At 37.3% G+C, this 10209-nt stretch overlaps 1 non-coding gene across 1 annotated transcript; it reads right to left on the minus strand.

Annotated features, from left to right (window-relative positions):
- Positions 1-8547: 8547 nt before the first annotated feature.
- LOC113904530 lies at positions 8548-8650 on the minus strand. Its single transcript, XR_003514550.1, has one exon. It is a non-coding gene; the product is annotated as a U6 spliceosomal RNA (small nuclear RNA).
- Between the last annotated feature and the right edge of the window lie 1559 nt (positions 8651-10209).

The raw sequence follows: 10209 nt of genomic DNA on the forward strand, positions 1-10209 counted from the left end.
GAGATGAATATTAAGCACATATTGTTCTTCAGTGGTAGAAGGGAAATTTAGTATTAGCTCTATTGTTCAGCATGGGATTTTTTTCCTACCCAAAACAGTACAGTAGGTTTTAAGGAACAACATGAACAGCTCATTCACATGCTGCTACTTGGAATTCGACACTAAGGAATTAAGTAAAAATGAATCAATTAAATCTAGAAATTCTTAAGTGCATTCACCAAGTTTCATATTTAAAACCAGATTTCAAATGTTTGGAATCTAAGAATAACACTGAGAAAGCAAATTCAATAATATTATTATAAACTTTATGAAAACACAAAACGTGTGTTAGCCTAAAATAAAACCCACATTCCTCAACTGACTAGGAGTAATTCTGTGGGAGCAGAGACTCAGAGTTTTTTCTTTAAAAAATTCATATATTTCTAATATTCTGGAAGTGCTGCTGCTGCTAAGTCACTTCAGTCGTGTCCGACTCTGTGCGACCCCAGAGACAGCAGCCCACGAGGCACCCCCATCCCTGGGATTCTCCAGGCAAGAACACTGGAGTGGGTTACTGTTTCCTTCTCCAATGCAGGAAACTGAAAAGTGGAAGTGAAGTCGCTCAGTCGTGTCTGACTCTTGGCGACCCCATGGACTGCAGCCTACCAGGCTCCTCCGTCCATGGGATTTTCCAGGCAAGAGTATTGGAGTGGGGTGCCATCGTCTTCTTCGATTCTAGAAGTACGGGTAACTAACTCCAAAGTGCATTATTATAAAGATCTTTACATGATACATATTATAAACTCTCTTAGAAAGTAAAGGGAAATGAACAACTACAGGAAGTTCAGTAGCATATGAAGAAAAATAACGTTTTATAGAAAGGTCTAAAATATTTTCTCCTTTGCTCAGCTTCTGACCCTTCACATAGAAATGAGGCTATTGGACCTAATTGTCACCAAGAGACATAGGAGAAGCCAAGAGTAGTGATTGCAGTAAATCAGGACATGGGATTCAAGGAAGCTATATGCCATCTTTTGTCAGTTGTATAGATTCCAAACTAATCTCTTCAAAAAGCTATTTACGTACCTATCATTCTCCCTGATCAGACGGTACACTCCTTTAGACAAAGGATGTTTTGATCATCCTTTTACATCCACCTCTGAACCTACCACTACGTCTAGTTCTGAATAGGTCTTCAATAAATGTTGCAAGGATTGGATTTAATCAATATTGTCAAATAAAAGGTAAAAATCTAAAGTACTACTGAATGCGAAGAGAGCCCAATCATTAACTAATAAGTCTCAAGTGATCTCCAACTAAATGGAAGAGAGTAATTCATAATTGAGACTGAAGTAAAAAATTAAGCTGGAAACAATCATGGATTATTATTAGCAAAATGATTGGAAAGTTAAAAACAGAAAATTTTGGACAAATTTACTCCAAATTGGAGGCTAATGAAAATGGTTGGTGGTGAAATGAAGGATGAGGGGACAATCTGAACTTGAAATATTTGGAGAACAGTGCTAGCCTTAGATCATTAATTGCTGTTGTATGGAAAGGGGATAAGACAACCAAAAACCTAGGAAAGACGATATATTTCTGTCTTTGTATTAAAGGATATTACCCATCAGAAAGGTCAGAATATTACAGTAAACAAATAGTAAATGTAATTAAATTTTGAACAAAGACAGGATGTCATATCTAAGGATGCACAGATGAGAGAATAATTTTCAAACATTCAGTGACTTAGGATTCCAACTTTTCCCCTCCCACTTAACATTTTAAACACATCTTTAAAAGATCAGCTAGGAAAGACTACAATGAACTTTAAAGTTAAAACAATTCTCATTGTTTTGAACTCCCCTGTTTTTCTCTAAACTCTAGGCATATCCTGTTAGCTCAGAACATTGGACTGTTTCTATATTGCTCAGAGTTGGAAAATTTCAATTTATTTACAAATATTTAAATAGTGTTTTGTTATACTCCAAGCATTCTATATGTTTTAGGAAATTCTCTTATTTAATTCTCATAATGTTATAATAGAGATATAATTAACAGTGTTTCTCTTTACCAAAGAGGGACCCTGAAGTGTTTAGAAGATCAGTAACTTGGCCACAGCCGTGCATTAGTGAGTGGTGGCTCCAGGTTCCCATGCTCAGCTCCCTGATTTCTGCTCTCTCCCTTGTACTCTCATCATTTAGTGATATACATGTCACTCAGTTGAAGGCAGAATGAACTGATCTAAAGATAATTATCCTCCAATTAAAAATAAAACAAAAGATGGCAGAAAATTGTCATAAAGCTAGACAAGATATCATGTATAAAAGTCAAGCACTGTGCTGTATACAAAGCAGTTGCTAAATAAATAGTTATTCCTCATTGGTCACTAGTTTATTGCTATAAAGGAGTTTATTGCTTCTTTTTTCTAAAATCTGCTTTCAGTTCCTCCTTTCTATTTTCTCTGCCTTTTTCTTATTCTGAAACCATAATACCTGATTGAAGAGCCTGAGCTTCAGGGCCTTTCTTAATTACCTATTGCTGCTCTAACAAATCAGCACAAACTTGGTGACTTGTATGAACACAATTTTATTTTGTGTTCAAAATCAAGATATAACCCTAAAATCAAGGTTTTCATAGAGCTATATTCCTTCTGGAGACACTGGAAGACAATCTGTTTACAGATTGTCTGTAAACATACCTTTTTTACAGGTATATCTATTTACATACCTTTTCCAATTTCTAGAGACCACCTGTATTCCTTGGATCATAGCCCCTTCCTTCATCTTCAACTCACATCATTCCAACTATTTCTATCATTATATCTCACTTTCCTGATTCCAGTATCACTGTCTCTTTTTCCTGTAAATACTTCGCGATTACATTGAGTCCACCTAGATAATCCAAGATGACTTCCCCATGTCAAGGTCTTTAACTTAGTCATACCCTCGAAGTCCTTTTTAGCACGTAAAGTATCATATTCACTGGTTCAAGGGGATCAGGAAGTGGATATCTCTGGAGACCATTACTCTGTTTACCACAGGGCAGATTGCCTCAGTTTCAATCCTGCTGTTTATTTGCTGTTTTTTCTTAAGGCAAATTACTTAAACTTCCCAAGCCTAAATCTTCTTATGTGTGAAGTCATGCTCAAAATAGGAACTTGTAGGATTGTTGTTAGGATAAGATTAGGTTGTACTGTGTATATAGAGGACCATAACAACTGTCACAGAGTAAATACTCAATAAATATCAACTATCATCGTTTGTGTTAATTTCATGTAATAGATGCAAATGCATGTTAATGAATCACAGAAATAAGTACATAAATTTAAAATGCTCACATATTAACTTACAATTAGAAGTACAACCTTGGGATTAATGATATTCTTATTTAGATAAACCAAAAAAGAACCCATGTTACAATCAGAACTTGATTGGGTGGATGTAAAATCGAAAAAGCAGAGATAAACAAGACAAGTCCACTTGCCATAGTTTCTTTCAGTTAAATCTTTACTATTCAAAATGTGCTAACATAACCTGGCAGTTTTTTAATATGTAGAATTTCAAGGCTCATTCTAGACCTTCAAACAAGAGTCTGAATTTTTCTATGATTTTCAAATAATTTGTATGTACATTAAAGTTTGATCACACTGGCTATGATAGTGCCTCAGAGCCTAAAAGTGCTTTGCCTAGGTAGGCCACTTGTCTCTAGTAGTGTCCTCTGTCTCTGCTTTCATAATAGGAATTCACCACAACTATTATCCATTGAAACATTCTGTCTTTACATATGTCAATACTTTCTAAAGGAAATGCTGTTATACACGTTCCCTTTGAAGTGACTTGACTCAAGTCTGTGCTGATTATTATATTCTTAAGTTCTTCAGCTCTAAACTGGCAAAGAAAGGAGAAGACTTACCTTCTTAAAGCCAAGGAATAACGATTATGAACACACCTCCAGAAATCAAGCACCCACTGCATTTCTTAATAGCGCTAATGAATTCTGTTACTAGGCTAATATTTCAAAACTTAGGTCTACAAGAAAACTCAGATAATAAAATTAATTAGTTACATTAATCCATCATAGCTAAAATTAAAAGACACTCCTTGGAAGAAAAGCTATGACAAACCTAGACAGGGTATTAAAAAGCAAAGACGTCACTTGGCCGACAAAGGTCCATATAGCCAAAGCTATGGTTTTTCTAGTATTCATGAATGGATGTGAGAGTTGGACAGTAAAGAAGGCTGAGCACCGAAGAACTGATGCTTTCAAAATGTTGCACCAGAGAAGACTCTTGAGAGTCCCTTGGACTGCAAGAAGATCAAAGCATTCAATCCTAAAGGAAATCAGTCCTGAATATTTATTGGAAGGACTGATGCTGAAGCTGAAGCTCCAATACTTCGGACCCCTGATGCGAAGAGCAGACTCATTGGAAAAGACGATGATGCTGGGAAATATTGAAGACAAGAGGAGAAGGGGACAACAGAGGATGAGATGGATGGATGGCATTACCAATTCAATGGACACTAGTTTGAGCAAACTCTGGGAAGTGAAGGACAGGGAAGCCTGGCGTGCTGCAGTCCATGGGGTTGTAAAGAGTTGGGCACAACTGGGCGACTGAACACAACAAATCATAACTAAAAATTACATTTTCAATGGGAAGTAAAGAAAAAGAACAGGATGGAAAACATTTTCTCATACTGAACAATATTACTGAAATATGCTTTTGAAATGAGAGCAAATATCAACGTATAGATTAAATTTCTCTAATGAAATGTGCCCATTGACACCAAAAGGTAAGTACGGTACAATTCATGTTTGTCTTCAAAGTGGATTGAGTCACAGGAGTCCACAATCACAAGGTGGATTGAGTATTTGTATTCTTAGAGATACAAAGACACTGACAATAATTTAGTGAATTACATTTGAATATTACTTCAATATATACTTGCTGAACACCTGTTATGGTATAAGGCTCTGTGCTGCTCACACTTTTGTCATCTAAAAGAAACTTCCCTTCCCTAAAAGGAACTTCACCAGACAAACCTGATGATAAAACAAAAGTAAGTTTATTCTTACGTTATAAGTGAGGACACTACTCTGACAGAGATTTCCTTGCCTCAGAGAAAAAAGAAGGCAAAATTAGGATATTTATGAGATTTTGGAGTCAGTTTATGGAAGATCTTTCGACGTAGGGGTGATGGGGGAAGGGGTGACTAGCACTGAAAAATAATCATGATGTAATAATGTGTATTGGTGGACACTGCAAAGGGAAGGTCTTGAGGTGAGGGTGTACAAAGAGAAGAGACTAGAAGACTAAATAGTCGTCTAATGCTATGTATTGAAAAGTCTTGATGGCTTGATGTTCATTTAAATGATTTTTCCTGGAAGCTTCTAAATGAACAATAAAGTTACCTTCAACTTATCTTCCCGGTCACGAGTTTCCTGGAATAGTAAACGTATGTTGGTTGATGAAGACAATGGAATAGTAAAGTGATATTGGTGAAGACAGCCTAATGGTGGAGTAGAGTTATGTTAATGTAGAGAATAAGCTGTGTGCTGTAGGTGGTTTCAGCTTTCATTCGAGTGACTCAAAGTTAAATAGGATATAATCACTATTCTAAAAGAACATATAATCAAATATGAAAGTTTGTATTGAATACTAAAACAGATTTGTTCTGATTATAGAATGTTTAATTATTGATAAAAATAGAGAAAAATATAAACAAGAAAATAAAAATCACCAAATCCCACCAACATAACAGAGCATTTGACATTTAAAATGTTTATGTGTTGTGTTCATTTGCATTTAGTTTATATGTATAGTGGCAGTTCAGATGGGGAAGAATTTGCCTGCAGTGCAGGAGACCTGGATTCAGTCCCTGGGATGGGAAGTTCCCCTGGAGAAGGAAATAGCAACCAACTCGAGCACTCTTGCCTGGAGAATTCCAGAACAGAGGAGCCTGGTGGGTGAAAGTCCATGGGATCACAAAGAGTTGGACATGACTGAGCAGCTAATACACACGTAATAAAATATATGTATTTTGTAACCAAAGTTGAATTCCCATCATCAATAAGCTTCATAGCCAGCTTTATTTTTCACTTAATTAAAAAGTCCATGAACTTTTCTAATGTTATTAAATGTTTTTTGAAAACTTGAGTTTTTAATGTCTATGTGTGTTTGTATATATTTTAACCTAATTAAGTTAGTGTCTCATGCTGAAGCATCTTTGCTTGCTCAGGGGCAATGAAAATACTTATTTGATATAACTATTTCAAAACATTTGGGTCAGTACTTCTTAGCAGCATCTGTCAATAAGGACAGAGAAAAATGGATGTAAACTTTCACTCATTTGTTGAGCTTAGATCAAAACTGCTAAAATGTAGTCATAAAATTTCTTTAAAGCCTCATCTTTACCCTTTAAAATAATTTTATGACATTTCCTATAATATGTCAATGTTATTTTTTTAATACTAAATAATTTTCTCCCAAAGTTTTGAGTAGAGTTAATTCTCTAAGGTGTTGCAAGAGCTTTTAGTATTCCTACTATAGAAGCTACGTTCTCAAGGGTATTTATAGCCCAATTTGCAAATCACGATAGCCATTATACAATTCATACAGTATTAAAATAATTATTCATAAGATTGTCTTGGATTCTGATGAAAAACAAGTCAGTGAGGAATGGAACCAACTTTAAATATTATGCTTTATTACTGCATTTCAAACAGGAGATTTGGGAGGGGGGAAAAGGGGAACAAAGCATTTGAATTGGTTGAGTCCAGTTAGATTTAGCACCAGTAGCAAGAAAGGTTTATTTGACAAGTTCAGCTGAACTGCACTGAAAGGAAGTAGGAAGACGGTCCATATCAAAAATTTAAAAATAACTAAATAAAAGGATAAAGAGAAAGAAGCAACAAGCATTACAGCAGGAAACACAGATCATAGTAAAAATGCACCTTTCGTTGTCACTATCACTCCATATTAGCAAAATGCAAATATCAAATAAAAGCAATATTGTAGAAATCTCCTACTCTAAAAAGGAAGCACTAATTTTTAAAGGAGAAGTTTTTGTTACCTTTGGAAACTTTAAGGTCCTAGACTGGTAAATATCTTAAGAGACAAGTGAAGAAACCTTAGAGTGGAATTTTGCAGTAAATATGATGAAAGTGAGAATAGCAACACATCCCTTTTCCTAAAAGAATTACAGACATAAAGAGGTCAGGAACAGGAGAAAATTAATACAAAGAGTAACACAAAACTTAGATGACTTTAAGATGCTGATGAAATTAGAGAAATACATCAGACAGAAACAGAAGGATGAAATTGCCAAAGTCATAGATTTTATTTTTTTAATAATACTGATTGAAGCTGTTCTCACTGGAGTTAGATTTCACACTTAATTCAGGATTTTAGCAAGTAGGAATACAAGAGTTTAGAAAGACCTCTACAGCTTATTTACTACTCTTTGCCAAGTTTGTACCCTTAAAGTACATCAGTTTTATACTCCCCCTCCTCCACCCTCTGCTAAACGTTGTTTTACTCTATGTTTTTTTTTATAAGTTTGACTTTTTTATGTCTTGTGTAAGTGACATCTTGTGTTTGGGTGTATGAGTGTATGCATGTGTGTGTGAGTCACTCAGTTATGTCCAACTCTGCAACCCCGTGGACTTTAGCCCAACAGGCTCCTCTTTCCATGGAATTCTCCAGGTAAGAATACCAGAGGGGGTTGCCATTTCCTTATCTGGGGGATCTCCTCAACCCAAGGATTGAATCTGGGTCTCCTGCACTACAGGCAGATTCTTCACCACCTGAGCTACCTGGGAAGCAAGTGACATCATACAGTTCTTGTTTTACTTTGTCTGACTTATCTCAGCAGAATGTGCTCAAGGTCCATTCATTTGTAGAAAATGGCAGTTTCTTTCCTGACTTTCCAGCTTTTCTGATGGCTGAGTAATACTCCATTGTGTATATATACTGTGTCCTTTCTTATCCATTCATCTATTAATGGACCCTTGGGTTGTTTCTATGTCTTGGCTATTGCAAATAGTGCTGAAATGAACATGGAGGTGAGTGTATAAAAAGGTATCAGAAAAGGCAATGGCACCCCACTTCAGTACTCTTGCCTGGAAAATCCCATGGATGGAGGAGCCTGGTGAGCTGCAGTCCATGGCGTCGCTAAGAGCCGGACACGACTGAGAGACTTCACTTTCACTTTTCACTTTCATGCATTGGAGAAGGAAATGGCAACCCACTCCAGTGTTCTTGCCTGGAGAATCCCAGGGACGGGGGAGCCTGGTGGGCTGCCGTCTATGGGGTCACACAGAGTCGGACACGACGGAATCGACTTAGCAGCAGTAGCATAAAAAGGTATAGGGACACATGAATGGACTCCTAACACATTATGAATGGAAATCAAAAGATATTAAAATAGGAGAAAGAGAGACAATTTGTAAAGTTCTCAGTAATTTGGTTTTGTTTTTGACAATTATTTTTATTTTTTATTAAAAAATATTTAATTGGAGGATAATTGCTTTACAGTGTTGTGTTGGTTTCTGCCTTACAATGACGCAAATAAAAATTTGGAGCACTTCAGGAGTTTCCATGTCATCCTTGCACAGGGGCCATGCTAATCTTCTCTGCATTATTCCAATTTTAGTATATATGCTGCCGAAGCAACCTCGTTTTATTTTTTTGACAGGAGCAGATTAGAATATAGGAAAGAAATCAATTGCACTGTAGTGGATTCCTCTTGAAGGAATAGATCCTTTTGAAATTGGAACCAATGGCTACATCTCATCTCAAAGGGATATCTCTCCCAACTGTATTTAAATTCAGTAATACGCACTTGAAAACTGGTATGGATTAACCAGAATCCTGAAGAAACAGAAACTACCTTTCAACATTCAGATATTATTCCTACTTTCTTTACTTTTCCCTCTAGGCTAAAACATTGCATAACCAAGGAAAACTATTGCCTCTTCGGCTGTGGGTTAAATTAGCATGCCAAGAGCAGATAATATATTGAATCCTAGAGAGTGGTTTATCTTATCTGCTGCTGCTGCTAAGTCACTTCAGTCATGTCCAACTCTGTGTGACCCCATAGACGGCAGCCCACCAGGCTCACCAGTCCCTAGGATTCTCCAGGCAAGAACACTGGAGTGGGTTGCCATTTCCTTCTCCAATGCAGGAAAGTGAAAACTTAAAGTGAAGTCGCTCAGTCATGTCCGACCCTCAGTGACCCTGTGGACTGCAGCCCACCAGGCTCCTCTGTCCATGGGATTTTCCAGGCAGGAGGACTGGAGCGGGGTGCCATTGCCTTCTAGCACAACTTAATACAGAGTTGTTGAATAAATTTTGGTACTTTAATGCTTTGGCACTTATGCGGTTTTCATTGTGCTGACATGGAGAGATCTCCAAAATATAGTGTTATCTAAAAAAAGCCAGAAGTAGAAAAATATCTGTACCCATTTATATGTATAAACTATATAGTATACACCCATGAAGATATATTGAAGTGTCGAATGTCTAGAGAAGTGATCTTAACAATGCTGACTGTGGCTAGTTCTAGGGAGAGTAGCAGGGTCTTTTTTTCTTCTTTTTTTTGTGCTCAGTCATGTCTGACTCTTCGTGACCCCCTGGACTGTAGCCCACCAGGCTCCTCTGTCCATGGGATTTTCTGGGCAAGAAAGCTAGAATGGGTTGCCATTTCCTACTCCAGGGGATCTTCCTGACCCAGGGATTGAACCCTTGTCTCTTGCATCTCCTGAATTGGCAGGTGGATTCTCTACCATTGTGCCACTTGGGAACAGTATCAGAGTAAGGGTGTTTGAATATGGTTGCCTTTACTTTTATCCTAAGTGAAAAAAAAAAAAGGAAAGTCACTCAGTCGTGTCCAACTCTTTGCAACCCCATGGACTGTAGCCTACTAGGCTCCTCTGTCCATGGGATTTTCCAGGCAAGAATACTGGAGTGGGTTGCCATTTCCTTCTCTAGGAGATCTTCCCAACGCAGGGATTGAACCCCAGTCTTCCACATTGTAGGCAGACTCATTACCGTCTGAGCCACCAGGGAAGTCTGGTTTCCCAAATGGCTAAGAGGGTAAAGAATCTGCCTCCAATGCAAGAGACATAGGAGATATGAGTTAAATCCCTAAGTAAAGAAGTTCTCCTGGAGAAGGGCATGGCAACCCACTTCAGTATTCTTGCCTGGATTATCCCATGGACAGAGGAGCCTGG

This window comes from Bos indicus x Bos taurus, chromosome 14, assembly GCF_003369695.1.
Source record: "Bos indicus x Bos taurus breed Angus x Brahman F1 hybrid chromosome 14, Bos_hybrid_MaternalHap_v2.0, whole genome shotgun sequence".
Classification (NCBI taxonomy): Eukaryota; Metazoa; Chordata; class Mammalia; order Artiodactyla; family Bovidae; genus Bos; species Bos indicus x Bos taurus.